The sequence below is a fragment of the Leptonychotes weddellii genome, chromosome 3 (genome assembly GCF_054177405.1).
Source record: "Leptonychotes weddellii isolate Sample4059 chromosome 3, ASM5417740v2, whole genome shotgun sequence".
In the NCBI taxonomy this organism is placed as follows: domain Eukaryota; kingdom Metazoa; phylum Chordata; class Mammalia; order Carnivora; family Phocidae; genus Leptonychotes; species Leptonychotes weddellii.
Window position 1 is genome coordinate 52845698 of NC_138371.1, and position 16809 is coordinate 52862506.

Here is a 16809-nt window from a genome sequence, read left to right on the forward strand (position 1 = left end):
GGCACAGTGCCCGGCCACGGTATAGTCTCAGTGAATGCTGGCTGGATGGGAGGGTAATCGATCAACGCTGAGTATTTTAATGGTTCCAGGAAGAAAATATCTGTTCTAGATTGGAGCGGGGATCTTAAGAATAGAGCGGTACTCACATGTGAGTTTTTGCCTTTGTCTATAAAACAGTTTATTCTCATTTGTGTCATGAAGATAAAACAGAATTTAGAACACTAATGGTTTCTTTTCCAAATGTATTCTTATGCCACTTTTCCCTGTGTTTTTTCACTCTGATAACAATGGTTTGTTGCTTCCATTAGGCCATCAGCCCATTCTAAAGAAATGATTTATGGATCAAGACAACTGGTTCTAGTTCAGAGTCGAATACATTACCCGGGTCACTTAACCTCTCTGAGATTTGGTTACCTTATTTATTTATTTATATTTATTTAAGATTTTATTTATTTATTTGACAGACAGTGAGAGAGGGAACACAAGCAGGGGGAGTGGGAGAGGGAGAAGCAGGCTTCCCTCGGAGCAGGGAGCCCAATGCGGGGTTCGATCCCAGGACCCTGGGATCATGACCTGAGCTGAAGGCAGACGCTTAACGACTGAGCCACCCAGGTGCCCTGGTTACCTTATTTATAAACTGAAACAGTTTGCTCAGTGATCTCTAAAGTACTTTCCATTTCTAAATTCTGAGATATTTTAAGGTTTCAAGGGCTTGAAGCTGGGGACTGTTGATGATAGGCTTGTTTTGCTCTTGTTTGTAAGTGGCCCATCTGAAATTTTACTGAGGAACACACAGTTTAAAAATAGGCTCTGTTCTGACCCACTGAAGAATTAACATATAGATTTTCCTTTTTTTTTAAGATGTATTTATTTATTAGAGAGAAAGAGAGAGCATGAACAGGAGGGATAAGAGGGAGAAGGAAAGAAAAACTCAAACAGATTCCACGCTGAGTGCGGAGTCCAACATGGGTCTCAATCTCATGACCCTGAGATCACGACCTGAGCCGAGACCGAGAGTCAGAAGCTTAACTGAATGCACTACCCAGGTGCCCCGATAAAGATTTTCTAAAACTAGGGGTGCCTGGGTGGCTCAGTTGGTTAAGTGTCTGCCTTCGGCTTAGGTCATGATCCTGGGGTGCTGGGATCGAGCCCCACATTGGGCTCCATGCTGAACAGGGAGCCTACTTCTCCCTGTCCCGCTCCTCCTACTTGTGCTCGCTCTCTCTCTCTGTGTCAAATAAATACATAAAATCTTTTTAAGAATAAAATAAAAAAGATTTTCTAAAACTATAATATTCATTGTTGGCAAGAGTATGGTGAAAGGGGCTTTCTTTCCTGATGCCAGAGGGAGTAGAAGCCTTCCCTGTGGACCATTTGCACTGTGTATCAAGAGAGTTTAAATTGTTCATACTCTGATCTAGTACTTCTTTTTCTATAATTTTTCTATTGCATAATCCTAGTTGAACATATTGATATTAGCACATTTATAAAAGCAAAGTGAGGGATAACTAAATGACCAGCAACAGGAGAACATTCAATAAATTTTGGTGTAGGATATCATGCAGACCATGTTTTCAAAGAGCATTTCGTGGCATGAAAGGATCACCAAAACTGGATTCAAAACTACATACATTATATTCTTAATTTTAAAACATTTTACGTGTACAAGACTAGAAGGAAATATTCCAAAAAGTGAACAATATGTACTTCTACCTAGTAGGATTATAGGTAATTTATCTTCTTTAGACTTGAGTTCACCATTTCCCACAATAGACTGTTACTTTTGTAATACTGTCATAAAACAACCATTTAAAACGTATTAAAAGCCTGTCAGACGCAAAGAAGGGTGCTGGTGCTGTAGGTTTGGGAAGATGACAAGATGTGACACCTGGGTGTCTGGGAGCACCATCCTGCAAGTGCTATAGACATAAATAATACCTGTGTGGCGGGAATGAGGATCCATGCCATGAACGAGTTGCCAACAGTGAAATATGGTAGAATGGAGGAAGAGGCCATGGTTCATGTCTCTGAGACGCCTTCAAGCTGGGGGGAACCCTGCAGTACCGCCTGTAGGCAGATAATCGGTCAGAGCTGTTTCCAGCCGGTGTGAGCTTGACTGGCTGCCATCCCCTTAGGCTGACTCAAGACGCTGAGTGCTAGGAAGGAAGACCTTCGAAGAAGCCATCTTTACCATGTCTGTCACTGTTTTGGTGATTTTTAAAACGTGCTTTTTAGACATTATTTTAACAATGAGCTTAGGATACAATATATTATTATGCAAAAATAGGACACAATGTGTACAAAGATGGTAAATAATATGTATTATGCATGAGGTCATGGAAGTACGACCTCACAGTGTAAATGCTGGCAGCACTTTCTGATATGAGGCTGTGTGCCGACCCAGTCTTTCTCTGTGAAGTATTAAGGTTCCTGAGAGTTAGGATCGGGCTGATTCTTTTGCTTCCAAAGCTCGTAGTAGTTCCTGGCACACAGTAAGCATTACATAGTTCTTGAATTAATAAATATATACCTAAGTCACTAAGATTCATAATGAGTGGAGCCAAGAAAAATGCTAATTGTGAGACAGTAGGAGAGCAAAAAATAGACCCCCTGTCAGGCCTCCTTAATATAGGGGGTCTTTATTGTAAGGATGGGCAGTAAAGAGCACAGGAAACCCGGGACTATCCCACATGGAGGCGCACACTGGTTAGAAGCCTGGGCTCTGGAGGCAAGCCGTTTGAGTTCCAGCTGTGTCTCTGCCACTTATGAGCTGTGTAGCCTTGGTCAGTTTACTTCTCTGGGCTTCAGTGTCATCATCATCATCATCATCTGCTTAATAGAGTTATTGTGAAAATTGAATGAGTTAAAACTTGTAAAAGTGCCTAAAACTATCCTAAGCACGTAGTAAGGGCCCAATAAATGTTAGCGGTTCTTGTCGTTATGGTTAGTGTTGCTACCGTAGCATTATTGAAGTCTACAGTGCAGTTTAGGTACCTGGAAAACCACGATGTGCCCTCAGGCCCAGGAGATGGGTCATCTCCTCTCTCCTGTCCACCAATTAACTGGCCCAGCCGTTCCTGTCACCTCTCATTTCTCTGGCGTGACTGCATGACTGCCTGTCCCCACGATTCCCAGTTCCTACTTCTCAGATGAGCAGCATTTGGTGTGCACGGCCAGCTCAGTGCACTCTCCAGCAGGCAGACTGGCCTCTCTTGGGCCAGGGGCCTGCCCTTGTCCAGTCGGCCTTGGCTGGGGTGGGTTCAGCTGCAGCTGATCTCAGAAGGGAAATGTAGGCACAAAGGAAGCTCTTGTGATCATGGAATTTTAAATTATTCTGCGAAGAGGACTCAGAGAACAAAGAAAAGGTAAAAAAGCAAAATAAAAATAAAAGCAAAAGCAACGTAGCACTTTTGGCATTTTCCACCTAGCATCCGATTCATTTTCTAAGGGCTGTTCGTTACTGTTCAGAGCCACAAAGGACATCATGTCACTAAGCAATGTGAAAACGAGATGAAACCTCAGAGGCCTTAATGGAACCTCTGTCTTTCTAGGCCACGACTCCTCCACCTCCGTGGCACCTCATGTGGCGCCTTGTCTACCTCGTGGTATCTCATTCGAGCCTTTCCGTGCCATGGACCAGCAAACCTAAGATGGTATATAAACTACACATAGAAATGCCAATGGGCCTTCTAATTATTTCCTATAGCTGAATGATCCCTTCGGGAAAGCTCATATGGAGGACATTGCTGTCACATGGTGCATGTTCTCAGAGACCGTGTTTCTTTCACCATCACTGCCACGGATCTGCATCTCTTCACCTCTGCCCGTGTCCTCAAGGTGATCGGAACAATGACATTTCACTTCTGGAGCAATAATAATAGCTAAAGTTGATTGTGCTGTTACTATATGCTAAGGATCGTTCTAGGTACTTTTACTTTCACTTTAAGAACCACCCTAGCGCTTAAGTTGCGTCAAGTCTGGCAGAAAAGGCTGTTTGCTCCAACGCCTGTATTGCTCTGGTGAAGCACTCAGCCGGAAACAGGTAGATGAACCCTTGGCGGGGATGGTCAGTGCTCACAGACTGTGTAGGATCCTTGTTCTTCCTGGGCCATCTCTCATTTCTAGATGCCTATGACTTGGTATTTCTTTGGGCTAGAAAATAACACTGGAAACATGGAACAGAAAGCATTCTATCCCTTATTACGCAATGGGTTTTTTCCAGAGCAGCCCAAAAGGTTATGTTGGGTTTTATGAGCTGCAGAGGACTGATGACTGGGGCACTACCTAAAAAGACAATGGCAAAAACAGCAGGTCTTGGAGCTGCCCTTGTGGGCTGGCCTCTCAGCTGAGACAGGATCTCTGCTTCCTGTGCCCAGCTTGAATACGATGGCCAACACTTGAAGACGGAAAAGCATCATTTAAAATATTTTCATTGTCACCACATGTGATCTGGGTACTGAATGTTTTGAACTACAAATCTCAGGACTCAGTTGAAGGTCAACAACACACAGCTCTGATATTAAAGACCAGCACCCTTTCGTGTCTTCCCCCTCACAAAAAAATGGAAAAAAAATAACATAAGCTGTGAGGCAAATTTCCTCGAGTGATCAAAAACCAAAGGGCTTTTGGGGGCTTCCTAACCCAATTAGCAATAAAGATGTCCAAATAGCAATACAAAACAGGACTGAAAAAACAATTTAAGACTTCTGCTGACACATCTAGTGATCTTCTCAACTAAAGTTATTTGAAAATAAAATAAGGATCTTTTTAAGATTTGAGTAGCAGTCATCACCTATTCTCTTAGAAAAGCAGCTGCCTTTACAGAAAACTCCAAATGGTTTTCAAAACCAAATATAATGTGATCTTTGTTGATGATGTGTCCACTTAATTTGAAGAATATCTTTAAATGCCCAAAAGTTGCAAATTCAGTATTGGTCATTTTGAAGATTATAGATGAATTTCAGCCCAATATAGCCCAAGATGTCCTCCTCTCTTAGTTCTGCAAAGACACCCATGTTAGAGGCCCAGAATTAGCTTCTGATCTACCAGTGGCTTCGGGAAGGGACATCAGACTTGTCATGCCAGCCGAGGTCCAGGGTTCCTCTGTCTCATGGAGAGAGTGGTGCAAAATCCTTTTATAGACGTGTCATTCTGTGTCTGAAGCATTGTGGAGTGGGGTATCCTCTGTAATTCCATCCTGACCCCAGGATGGATAACCCTGCCCTTTCATCCCCTTTGGCACAAAACAAAATCACTAGATAATCGCCAACCTTCAGTTTTCCGGCGTGTGTGTGCAGCTATGGCCAAGGTAAACTGGTCCCTTGGGTTTATTTTGAGTTGAAATTAGCTGAGCTGTTTGTTTCCTCTGAGCGTTATACAGATGCTTTTTGAACTATCTTTGTGTTTGAGGGATTTTTTTTTTTCATGGTATCAGCACACAACTTCCTCCAAGTCACTACTTTGAAATAGTTTTGCAGAGGGAGATATTCCTGCTGGCAACGAGCCTAAGCAAGCAAAGCAATGACTGCGGGGAGGCAGCAAACCTTTACTAGCGAATTTCATGTTTGCGCATGACTTCATGAAACGACTTCTCATCTGCTAAGTTTGGCAGAGAGGGCGGGCGGGCATCTGAGCTTACTAGTAGGAAGCTTCACTTTGTTAATATCAGCCAGTGGCTCCCCGGTTTGAATGATTCTCAAAGTTTAGGCTAAAAGAATGTCCTCAGATGACCCTTTGCCTGCTCTCTCTTTCTGAGAATTCCATGGAACTCTTCTAAATGTGGATTTCTACTTAATCTTTGGTACTTCCAGATTCTGTAGTCCTGACAAATTTTGGAAAATGCAAGTTTGTGTAAAGCTACTCTTAACTTTCCTTTTATTAGACTTTCAATATTTTTATTAATGAATGACCTTTGAATGTTGATATACAAACATATACAGTGCTTTCACTAACATGTTTTATAAATATTATTCCCTTGGGGCGCCTGGGTGGCTCAGTTGGTTAAGCGACTGCCTTCAGCTCAGGTCGTGATCCTGGAGTCCTGGGATCGAGTCCCGCATCCGGCTCCCTGCTCAGCGGGGAGTCTGCTTCTCCCTCTGACCCTCCCCCCTCTAATGCTCTATCTCATTCTCTCTCTCAAATAAATAAATAAAATCTTTAAAAAATAAATAAATAAATATTATTCCCTTTTCCATAAATTCATAAATTTCTTTGATCATGAGGATAGTAATATTTTATAGTATCTCAAAAGTAAATCCTAAACCGTTAAGTGCCTTTATATTTATGTTAAAGAAAATAAAAGTAGAGAATTAAAATATATAACCTTTTTAATAACCTTACTAAGTTTACAGTGATTTTTATATTCCCAGATTTATGCTTTAAAAAACTGGTTTGACTTTTATTAAATTCTGATTGTATATTTTTTAAAAGTACACTTGCTTTTGGGGGAGTAGGAGGAGGAGTTACGTTTAAGGAAAATAACCACTGAGTTGACTTAGTCTTTCATGGATTTTTTTTTTAAGATTTATTTATTTGAGAGAGAGCATGCGAGTGCAAGCAGGGAATGGGGGGGGGCAGAATTGGGGGGAGGGGTAAAGGGAGAGAGAATCCTCAAGCAGACTTCCCACTGAGCGCAGAGCTCCATGGGCTTGATCTCATGACCCATGAGATATCAAATCAAAAGTTGGACGCTTAACCTACTGAGCCATTCAGGCTCGCCGCTCCCCCCCGCCGCCCTCTCTTTTTCACGGACTTTATTTTGGTAAAAGACCAAATTCTAGCAATGCGGTAATGAGTACCAGTTACTTCCTGGAGTTAATACAGTGTACACTGTCTTTGAGCATTTTAGAATAGAGTCATATTATAATTTAAAACTTTTTTTTAAAGCTGCATTTTAATTTTTAATTTTTTTTCAACATTTTATTACTTAAAATCTCTACATTCGAACCTACAACCCTGAGATCAAGCATTGCATGTTCCACCGATTGAGCCGGCCAGGCGCCCCCGAAAAGCTGCATTTTTTACAAGTGCTGCTACCCATGTCAAAGATGGTAATCTTCAGTGAATCCAGAGGAGCACGGGTCGCTCTTGTTCTCCATTGCTTAAACTTTTATATGTAGCTTATGCCTCTAAAGATTTTGAGATACTTGATCTTTTTTGTATCTCTCAGCCTTTTTAGAGACTCTCATCTATATTTTCAAGATAAGAGAGGGGAGAAAGCAAAAGAAGAAAACCTTCCCTCCGCATTTGTGCAGTCAGAGGTTGAAGAGAGTTCAGTAGACACCGCTAGTGGAGAATATTAGAGATGCGCCTCCCCAGAGCATTTTGCACCAGGTAGTCTTGGATGGATAGAAAGTTCCGTGTACAGAAGCCTTTGTATTTTGAAAAATGAACTTTCACGTTCGTCATCTTCATACTGGTTTTCCGTGAAGTCCCTGCCGACAAGAGTTGGATACTCAGAGTGTTTTCCATGTGGTATTCAGTTTTGCTGAAACCTTGACTCTTGGCACGACTACCTTTCACATCAGAGTGCCATCATCTTGCGGTGACTGAACTTGGGCATAGTGATAGGAATCGTGGTTTTATTTTCTCACTTGCTCAGAGAAATCAGATCTTGCTTCTAGGCCTGTTTTCTCTTGGTTCATTATGTGCCATCTCTGAAAACATTCCCAGACCATTACTGTTCTGTTTGCTCCTTAACCACTAGAATAAAGCAGCCGTGAAAATAAGCTCTGCCTTCCATTCCCCGGTTGAGTAAGACCACCCCAAAGGGCTTTTGGGCATCTTCTTAGTGCCCTGAAGAAAAGTCCTGCTCTCTGCAGTGAAGGATTTCGAGATAAGTGGCTTCCCACCCTCCTCCCGGGACAGATGGCAGTGAGCCAATGGATTGACAACAAGCCACTCCGGGTGAATGAAAACAAAGCAGTGAGCATAAAATCTGTTTACTGATTTCTATTTCTCCTTAACCTTTAGGAGAAATTATTTTTAGGAAGTTTCTGGGGCATTTTTTCTGAATTTGTGTTCATAGAATCTAGTGATATTTGTAATTGCATAAAAATGCAGAGGTACTCGTGAATGAGAATGGGACCAGCACAAATGGAGTGGACCAATGCCAGGTTTTTGGAATTGTCCTAAGTAGATTTGAAAACGAGTTGTACAATGATATAAAACAGAGAGTCTGAAATTACTAGTTCTCAATTTTTCTCAATTGTCAAACAGGGTAAATTCTTCATTCTCACATTGCATTGCATCTGTAAACAAAAAGAGCCACTCTACCTGCTCTGTTTCCTCCTTTACCAAGTAGCACTAACAGAGGACAAGTTTAGCTCATTTAGTAATAGTAACGATAGCTGACATTGTTGAGTGGTTAGTATGCTCCAGGCATGGTACCCCGGAGTAGCTGCCTTTCTCACTTAGATGTATCAACCATCTTCCGAGTCCAGGAGAGGGAACTGTAGGAAGTGAGGAAGAGCCTTTGACTCGGGAAGACCCAATGGGAAGGAGGCCAGAAGAGGTCAGGCCAGCCTGGGTCCTCAGGTGAATCATCAAATCGAAAACGGTAGTTACTTTGAATGACCTATGCTCAGAAGTTATTTTTGTCACCAAGTTTTTAATCATTGAAAAAAAATTCTATATTAGATTTTACTTCTTCCAAAATATTTGCTTAATGGCTAGTGAAGACAGTGAAGATAAAGGAAGCTTAGAGACTCATTGGGTCGGCCTACATTACTCCTTAGTTCCTGGGAACTTTAGTCTTGTGAAAGATGGAATGAGGTGACTCAGGGTCATGAGGATTGTTTTCCATACTCAGACTTTAGAGGTTCACACATGGATGCACGTGTGTAATAACCATCAGGGCATTCCTACTTCTGCCTTTGAGGCAGGAAGAACTCTAGTAAGATGGGCCCAGACGTCACGCACACTCCTTCTGACGTGGGATGGAGACATTTCTTGAAATGGTGAAAATTCTCACAGGCCGTGAAAACTTAGCCACTGTTGCCTTCTCAGAGAATTCTTTTGTATGTGTATATCTGTCGGGAACAGAGGCCGTCCTTGATTTATGAAATTTGCTTTATCAGTGCACAGAAATAATCACTGCTTATCCATCCTGTCCCCCAAGGATTAGGAATTTTTATTTTGTCTATGAAAAGTCATGGAGAGTTGAGTAATCTTTAGGTTCAGAAGTGGAAGAAATAAGGAAAAGACTAAAATCTTGTGATCAAAAAAATCCAGATAATAGTCAATCAGTGGAGAAAGGTATAGTAATAATGGAGAAGACAATAAATATATGAAACACTGCCAGGCTCACTAATAATAAAAGAAATGAAAATCAAAACTGTCCATACATACAATTTTCATCTATCAAATTGGCAAAGATTTTGAAAAGTGATAATAATAGCAAATGTTGAAATGAAGTAGGTACTAATGAGAGAAGAAATGCTACCACTTTGAGGAAACAGTTTAACAGTATGAAGATCACTAGAATAAACTTTATATCTTCCATTCTAGTAATTGTACTCTAATACATGTATCCTGAGGAAATAATCTGAAATGACCACAGATCTTTAGATACAAGTCTATTAACGTGGTAGGATTTGTAATAATGAAATTGGATGCAGTTTAATGTTTAACAATGAAAAATAGTTACATGGGTAATAGACCACACATAAAATGAAATATTCAACTTCTAAAATTGCATTAGGAGAATATTTAACAATATGAGGAAATGTAAAAAAAAAAAGGGAAATAAAACTACATACATACCACATGATCCCATTTTAGATACACAGAGAAGAAGAAAAGACTGGAAGGAAATTCCAAAATGTTAACTGGTTTTCTCTGAGTACTAATGGGTCATTTAAAAAACTATTTATATTTTCTAAACATTTCCATGTATGACTTTTTAATAAGGAAAAAGATATATTGAAGTTAAGGAAGGAAACTATAAACCGTAGGAGAAACTTAAGGAAGTTATCCCCAGACAATGGGACTCTGCTATAGTCTCTCCCTCCAGCCCAGTGTATTCTTTTATCTCAATACAAAGTCCACTAATTCAACATCATTTGGGTTAACAACTACTCTTTCTTTCAAAACAACCTGATTTCCTCCTTCCGGGTTGGTGAGATCATCTTATCCTGGGCAAGGGAATTATGACCTTGGGATAGGAGCCGCTCAGGGCCCTGAGTGGGGCCAAGGGAAATCGCAGGGCCGCCTAGGGGAAGGGAATAGAAGCTGAGGCTGGAGCCCCTCGCGCCACACACCACCCCCCCAAATCTCTGAGTCCTTTCCTTTGAAGACTTGGACCTGAAGATACAGTTTAGTCACATTATGAATTAAATAGACTTTTGTGGGCTGGCCTGGCGGCATACCCTCAAGTATGTTTGTATGGAAATGGTTCTCAAATCAAAATGCCTACCCGCCCCTCCCCACCCCACAAGGACTTTGGTGAACTGTGCATTTACATTGGAGTTGGCCAAAATGAACACCCACACTGCACAGTACGGAGGATAAATTTGTTTTCCTTCCATCGTATCATCGGTTCAGATATGAGTGTAAAACTCCGCGAGAGTGGAGAGTTTTGCCTGTGTTTGTTGAATGACTGCTGTGACACATGGCCCTGCTCACTAGTTAGCCATGTAGTCAGAGACACACTGATAGGGTAAGCCGATAAAAAGATCACAGAAAATATTTTTGTTTCTAGAAAGCAATTCACTGTTTTGTGTTTTTCTTTTTGGCTGAAGCAGATTGGCTGAGAGGCAGAGTGGGGCCAGGTCGGGCCAGGTCGGGGGTAGGCAAGGCAGCAACTGCAGAGGGTCAAGCTGGAGAAGCTTATCTGGAGGAAGGTAGCCGTGGAGACCGGGAGAGGCGGTGCTCAGGAAGCAGGGGCTGTGGGCCCACGTGGAGGTTATGCTAGCAGCTTATTCTTGACCTTAGCCACGGCCCCCAGACAACTACTTATTTGCCTTGTCTAGGACGCAACTGCCTCGCCAGGAGTAACACCCGGCCTGGGCTCTGTTTAATTGTTTAGTTTTATTTTGTTTTTTTTATTTTTTTATTTTTTTAATGGTGGTCAGGGGAAAGGTGGGGAGGCCATTGAGCTTTGTTTTTTTTTTTTTAACTCTGTCCATTTATCTTCCGAGGGTGTCCTACAAACATAAACCACATGTGGTTCTTATACCTCAAATCTTTGTGGCTTGGTATTCCCAAACTACTCAGTATTTATTTTATTTTATTATTAAAGAATAATTGACGTGCATTATTGTATTAATTTCAGGGGTACGAGTCAATACTTAAATGTAGTCATGGAGTTGCTTTTTTACATAAGCCACTAACTCATCATACTGTCAGAATGGTTCTGAAGCAGAATAAAATGGTCCAAGGCTGAATTAAGCAGCTCCCATGAAGCAGGAGGAGGAGTCATTTAGTCAGCAGTGAGCAAGCAGAACAAAACCAAAAACGAAATACACACACACACACACACACACCCTTGTGATCATGCCCTTTCCTGGGATCCTGTTCGCCCTGCACCCATATCTGGAGTTGAGGGAACTACCTACATGCACTTGGTCCAGGAGGAGTCACCTGCCATTGTCTTTCCTATGTCCTGGTAGGGTAGCCATCCCATCAGAGACAACCTGGAAGTGTTTTTCCAACAGTCTGTCTTCCCAGGCATTTGGAGAATCCAGAGCAGCCAAATAGGAGGCAGAAAGTTCTTGGGAGCAGCAGAATCCCCTGGGAATCTGAGGTCATTGAAGTAGAATAAATTCTGTTTCAGTCAAGCCGCTGAGAGAAGCAGGGTCTGCTAAGAAACAGGAAAAAGAGCACCGCGAATCTGTGACCTGTTTGGAAAGAAAGTGCAAGATTCCCTCCCAGGATTGTAGGTGAGTGGCTGTGGTCCCCAGGGCTCCGTTCTCCCTTTCCCGGGCTAGATGAGCAGAGACATCTAGCGATGGCTCTCAGCCTTGTCTGGCCTGCACCCACTCTTTCCCGGTGCCCACTTCACAAACTTCAGTGAAACTCCATCAATGAAATAATTTGACTTTACACATCATTTCCCCCAATTCTATATAATCTTTGTCTGTAATTAAAAGAAGAAATAGGGCACCTGGGTGGCTCAGTTGGTTAAGTGTGTGACTCTTGATTTTGGCTTAGGTCACGATCTCAGGGTCGTGGGATCGAGCCCTGCATCAGTTCAGGCTCCCTGCTGGGCATGGAGCCCGCTTAAGATTCTCGCCCTCGCCCTCTGCCCCTCCCCCCTAAGAAAAAGAGAGAGAGAAATAAAAGGAACCTAATTTATTAATTTATTATAAAATAACTTCAATTTAGGGGCGCCTGGTTGGCTCAGTCATTAAGCATCTGCCTTCGGCTCAGGTCATGATCCCAGGGTCCTGGGATCGAGCCCCGCATCGGGCTCCCTGCTCCACGGGAAGCCTGCTTCTCCCTCTCCCACTCCCCGTGCTTGTGTTCCTGCTCTCGCTGTCTCTCTCTCTGTCAAATAAATAAAATCTTTAAAAAAAAAAACAAACTTCAATTTGTAAGTGATTAGCTACAGCTCATTAGCAAACAGGACAAAGTAATTGGCTGAGTCTTTGCATCTCCACCTGTAACAACCATGAATGGGCAGGTGCAAAAATTCACACCAACTTGGGTAAGAGGGTACTACGCACCCGGAGTGGCAATGTCTTTGGGCACATGATCTTCCAGAAGGGGTGAACAACTCGTAGTAAAAATCTGAGCAAAACATAGTATTTCATTTATAGGACAGTTGCATTAAAGGAAAATTCAGGGGCTCATACAACAGTGTAATAATTACTTTGGGTTTATATTTAAAATGGAGCCAAGGTCTAGGATCAGATAACTACCAACGGTTTTTTTCCTACATCAATCTCTAACAGGACCTTTGAACATTACGTGGGACAATTCTTCACTGAGTGGGCCGGGCTGGTACACTGCAGGCTGTCTAGCATCTCCGGTCCCTGGGTCTGAATCCTAGGAGGGCCCCCACTGTTGTGACACCCACAAATGCCCCCATTTCCTGTCCACATGCAGAGTGGTTGGGCCTGCCTCTTCAGGCAGCAGCTGCACCAGCCAGGCCTGGCTGCCATGCAGTCAGGGGTCCCAGCGGAAGTCTCGGGTCACTGAGCCCTTCCTGCAGTGTTCAGGTGGGTGACGTCCCGCCCAAAGGTGCAGAGCTGTATAGAGACTCTTCCGTGGAAGGACGCTCCTGTCCTCATGGTTTCTATCCTCCAGTGAGAGACACCAGGTAACCGTATAGAGAAGTCTCAATGAGGAACAATATCGCTGTAAAGGCCCCATCCTGGGGTGACCAACTGGGAAATTTTTGCATTTTAATTAAATTGCCTAAAACAAAACAGTGCTTTCAAAGGAAACATGAAAGGTCTTTCCACACGTAATCAGCATTTGTCCCTCGAAGACATGAAGTTAGTGATGTTCCGATGTCAGCATTTGTTGTTGTTTGTTGTTTGCTGAGTATACAACTCCATACAGACTGTCTGTATGGAGAAACAGGGCTCTCCATTGGTGTACCGGCCGGCCGGCCGGTCCTCGGGGAGAAAATACAGATGGGTTGAATATGAATTTGTGAACCCATTATGGGACTGTTCTTGCCGGGTAGTCATGGGGTCGCTTTCTTCCCACTGTGGATGTGGGTCTCCCTTTCTCTTTCCAAGCGAGTTGCCTCATCATTTCCTGACTTAAGGGGCGGTGTCATATCCCCGACACTGGCTAAGAAGCCTGCTTGAGAAAGAGTTGTTACATGCGTTGGCAGGTCCCCACGTTGTCGTTCTACATGGCTGTCCTGTGTTAACAGCTGTCAGGAGAAGAGCCTTCCTGGGTCCTTTTGGAGGAAGAAATCCAGCACGTACCTCCTCCACCCTGGCGCCCTCCCCCCACCCCCACCCCCCGCCTAGAGCCGAGAGTGTGGCAGCCTACTCCCAACCTCAGGTTAAAGGAAGGATGAAACTCAACCTGGAGTTAGAAGCTTTTAAAGGCCATTGACAGCTATTTCTCAAGCCCCGGGGCTATATCAGACACTGCTCTGAGGCAGCTGGGGGACAGCAGTGAGCCAGGCGAGCTCTGCCCTCGCCGGGCTCGTCCCGCAGACCAGGCGCAGACAGCGCAGAATGCGAACGAGTGAGGGGAGCGAGCCACACCAGGAGAAAGCTGTCCTCACAAACACGCCAGGACCAGCGGGTGGGCCGGGGGCCAGGGGTGAGGCGTGAGGAGAAGCCGGGCAGGAAGGAGATCGGAGGGAGACTGTCGGATCCCGCGGGGCCTTGCTAGTCCCTGCAAGGACTTTAGATTTTCCGTGCTGAACACTGGAAAGCCACCGAAGCTTCTGAGTCTGTGAATCCCTTCTGAACGCCTAGGTTGAAGGTATTATATACCATTTACCTTGGCTGAGGATTCAAGTCCGGCGCTAGGATCGTCAGCATTACGACTCTAGGAAGGAGAAGCCAATTTGGGGTCTTTAATTCTGCTGGCCCCAAACCCAAAACTACCTAGCCAATGCCCCATTCTAAGAGATGGCTCCAGGCAGGACACACTCTTCTTAGCCCTGAAGCTGTAGTCCAGCGCCTTCCCCAGGACTGCGGTCATGGGTGAAGTGTCATCTGTGTATCCTGCCAGGGGAGAGGATGAGTGAGGCCGGCCCCATCCCGGCAGGCCGCGCCATCCAGAGTTGTGTTGTCTGGTACGGTAGAGGCTCTTGGGCACTTCAGATGTTGCCAGTAGCAAAATACATACTTATTTTTGAAGACTCAGTGTGAAGAAAAGAATGCAAAATGCCTACTGAATACCTTTTTATTGTGAGTACATGGTGTAATGTTATTTTTGCAATAGGCTGTTAAATAAAATATAGTACTATAATTTCACTTTTTAAGCTCTTTATAATGTAGCTAGTAGCAAATCTAGAACTGTACTCAAGGCTCCTGTATAGTTTGACACCCAGCATACAACGGTAGGTGGAGACCGATAGAGGAATTTTGTGATTAAACTCACATTTGGAGAGGGAGAGAATGAGTCTCAGTCACCAGTCTCTAGTATATTTTATAATGCACTGAATGGGTCTTTGGAGAGACAGTGGGGTATCAGGCTTCTCCTGTATTCCAAACGTATTTCCTGATGTGGTTCTTACGTTTTGGCCCTACTTTATCTAATGTTAGCGTAGCATAGAAATTTTGACTTTTCCAAACCACAGGGTTCCAGATTATTTGACTCTCCGCCATCTTGGTGGCAGATCACAGGCAAAAAAGGTTTCTAATAGAAAGCTGTATTTTTTTTTTCTCTCTGTACTTCCAGCCAGTTTCAGTCTAAATTACCTCTTTTCTGTAGTTCTTACTGAAGGCTGCAAGAACTAGCTAACACATGCCAACATTCTAACTGTTTCCTCCAAATCCTTTAATGGTGCACCATCCGTAGGCTCACGGACTTAGGAGGCCAAGGATTCAATAGGTGGGAGCATAAGCCTCAGTGTGGCCACCGCATAATAAGGATGCCAGTGTCCTAGCCCAGGAGAGCCTGCACTAGCCTTCACTGGACCTTAAACCAGTCACTTCCACATTTTAGGGTTAGTCACATTCAACACTCACTTCTTTTTTTTTTAAAGATTTTATTTATTTATTTGACAGAGAGAGACACAGCGAGAGAGGGAACACAAGCAGGGGGAGTGGGAAAGGGAGAAGCAGGCTTCCCGCCAAGCAGGGGGTCCGATGCGGGGCTCGATCCCAGGACCCTGGGATCATGACCTGAGCCGAAGGCAGACGCTTAACGACTGAGCCACCCAGGCGCCCCAACACTCACTTCTGGTACCGATTTCTATGTCACAAGGGTGTCTGTATTGCCAATGATAGAAAACCTAATTATGCCAGCTCAAGCAAAATAGAGAATTCGTTTGTTAATGTAAATTAAAAGTCCGGGAGTAGGGCTAGCCTCAGGTACAGATGGATTCAGCCAACAAGGTCAGTAGCTGGTTTTTCTCCATCACTCCCCCTTCAGATTCCCTATTTTGTTGGTTTCAGTTTCAGACCCCATGTGGTCAAAGGATGAGTGTGGCTGTTTCAGCCCCCATATCCTCACAGATCCCAGTCCAGCCCATCTGGCAGAAATGTCCTTGCCTCAGGCCACAAATTCCCTTGGTTCTAATGAGTTCACAGGCCATCGCTCAAAAAGTCTGTGGGGCCAAATGAATGCAAGGTCTGATTCGCCGGCCCTGAATCACATGCTCTTCCTGTATTTGCAGTGGGAACAAAAGCCTCTGGACCCACAGGTCTGAGAGTGATGGAGAGATGGGTCTCCAAACGGAAATTGAAGGACATAGTTATTAGTAGGATCAATTAGCACTGAGCTGCCAAAACAAATGGAAATATAGTGCCAATTTTTCCCCAAGTAGGATTATACCAATTTACACTAACCTGGCATTGAATAGTACAGACTGTTTTCAATTTCTGTGTTGCTGAGATTTTTTTTTTTTTTTTTTTGAGAGAGAGAGAGAAAAAGAGAGAGGGAGCGCACAAGCAGGGGGCAGAGGGAGAGAGAGAATTCCAAGCAGTTCCCACCCAGTGCGTAGCCGGACGCAGGGCTCGATCCCACAACCCCAAGACCACGACCTGAGCCGAAATCAAAAGTCGGCTGCCCAACTGATTGAGCCACCCAGGAGCCCCTTTCTGAGATTATTTTTAAATGGCCAAACCTCTGTGTAACTGTACTGATTATACAGGGGGAAGAGGGAAATTACTTTGTTTCTGCTCCTTTAAATCACATAATTCCCATATTTTAACGTTTTGAAAGTAG

General features: G+C 43.7%; 1 protein-coding gene across 4 annotated transcripts in view; it reads left to right on the top strand.

Moving 5' to 3' along the window:
- WIPF1 (WAS/WASL interacting protein family member 1) overlaps positions 1–16809 on the top strand; it is a 120360-nt gene that overhangs the window by 56909 nt on the left and 46642 nt on the right. For 2 of the 4 annotated variants that reach the window (XM_081814137.1, XM_081814138.1), the window contains exon 2: positions 11774–11879. The exons of the other annotated variants lie outside the window; for them this stretch is intronic. The gene's annotated coding sequence lies outside the window, so the exon portion shown is untranslated. The remainder of the gene's footprint in view (positions 1–11773; positions 11880–16809) is intronic. 4 annotated transcript variants of the gene reach the window in all.